Below are 350 nucleotides of genomic sequence, written 5' to 3' on the forward strand. Positions count from 1 at the left end.
GTGACTGTAACATCGAGCATATTTTGCAGTATTAAACACGTATTTATACCGATTTCATCAGGCTCCGAAAATCCTTCAAAAAGAACACAAAGAATGGCCTTCTCAGCTGCCATAGTTGCAACTCTTGCGTCATCAGAACAGGGTGTTCAACGCACCACCGTTTTCGTTTAAAAAACGGTTTGCACCGTTTTGTCGGGGCTGAACGCAGCCAAATCACTTGGTCAAATCACGCTCACCGTACATTGTCATCTGAGGAGACTACAAAGATTAAACGTGTGTTTTTAAACTCTAAAACATGAAATGTGGAGTTATCTGCTTTTGCAAAAAACAAAACAAAAAAAACGACTGAT

This window comes from Sinocyclocheilus anshuiensis, unplaced genomic scaffold (genome assembly GCF_001515605.1).
Source record: "Sinocyclocheilus anshuiensis isolate Anshui unplaced genomic scaffold, SAMN03320099.WGS_v1.1 scaffold2357, whole genome shotgun sequence".
Taxonomy (NCBI): Eukaryota; Metazoa; Chordata; class Actinopteri; order Cypriniformes; family Cyprinidae; genus Sinocyclocheilus; species Sinocyclocheilus anshuiensis.